The sequence below is a fragment of the Trachymyrmex cornetzi genome, unplaced genomic scaffold (genome assembly GCF_001594075.2).
Source record: "Trachymyrmex cornetzi isolate Tcor2-1 unplaced genomic scaffold, Tcor1.1 scaffold1708, whole genome shotgun sequence".
In the NCBI taxonomy this organism is placed as follows: Eukaryota; Metazoa; Arthropoda; class Insecta; order Hymenoptera; family Formicidae; genus Trachymyrmex; species Trachymyrmex cornetzi.
Genome location: NW_017296319.1, coordinates 22,611 through 23,849, shown reverse-complemented (window position 1 = coordinate 23,849; position 1,239 = coordinate 22,611). Strand labels below are relative to the sequence as shown.

Below are 1,239 nucleotides of genomic sequence, written 5' to 3'. Positions count from 1 at the left end.
GAAAAAATATTTTTAAATATTACTAAAATCTATCTATATTCTTTTAATAATATTACCCTTTTATCAATACTTTTCCTTTTATTATCCATATTTATAATTATTAAAATTTGTTCTACCAAATCATCCCCATTAAGTAAAATTAATTAATTCTAAACAATAAATCTTCTAAATCAATTCTAAATTACAACTTATATCATTTAACCTTATGAAAAAATCTCTTATTAAACCTTTTTTAAACTCAACACTTAAATTACCAACTCCAATTAACATTTCATATTGATGAAATTTTGGATCAATACTTGGTCTATTTTTAATTATTCAAATTATTAGAGGAATCTTTCTTTCTATTCATTATTGCCCTAATATTTCTACCGCATTCAACAGAATAATTCACATTATTCAAAATGTCCCCAATGAATTACCTATACATAATATTCATATAAATGGCGCCTCTATATTTTTTATATGTATATATATTCATATTGGACGAAATATTTACTACTCTTCTTAAAACCTCTCATACACCTCATTATCTGGAACTTCAATTTTTCTAATTTTAATAACAACAGCTTTTCTAGGATACGTACTTCCATGAGGCCAAATATCCTTTTGAGGGGCAACAGTAATTATTAATTTAATATCAACTATCCCCTATATTGGAAATATATTAGTAATATGAATCTGAGGGGGATTTTCTTTTTATATCTCTCCTCTCTCTCTCTCTCTCTCTCTCTCTCTCTCTCTCTCTCTCTCTCTCTCTCTCTAAATCGATTTTTTTCCTTTCATTTTATCCTACCTTTTATTATTATTTTCTTAATTTTTATACATCTTTTCTTTCTTCATACTACTGGCTCTTCCAATCCTCTCGGAATAAATAGAAATCTATATAAAATTCCTTTCCACATTTACTTTACCATTAAAGATCTCCTTGGATTATTATTATTCTTTATATTTTCTTTATTATTATTATACAATACCCTTATATTCTAAGTGACCCGGACAACTTTACTCCTGCTAATCCTCTAGTAACCCCAACCCACATTCAACCCGAATGATACTTCTTATTTGCCTACGCCATTCTTCGTTCTATTCCCAATAAATTAGGAGGTGTCATTGCACTCCTTAGTTCAATCCTAATTCTATACACTTTACCTCCTATTAAATCTAAATATTTTAAGCCCTCCTCATTTAATATCTTTAATCAATTTATATACTGAATTCTTATTGTGGCAGCCACCG

The 1,239-nt window shown here is 27.8% G+C and overlaps 1 pseudogene; it reads left to right on the top strand.

The window, feature by feature from the left end:
• The first annotated feature begins 205 nt into the window (after nt 1–205).
• Nucleotides 206–1,217, top strand: LOC108759159 (cytochrome b-like; annotated as a pseudogene).
• The last annotated feature ends 22 nt before the right edge of the window (nt 1,218–1,239 follow it).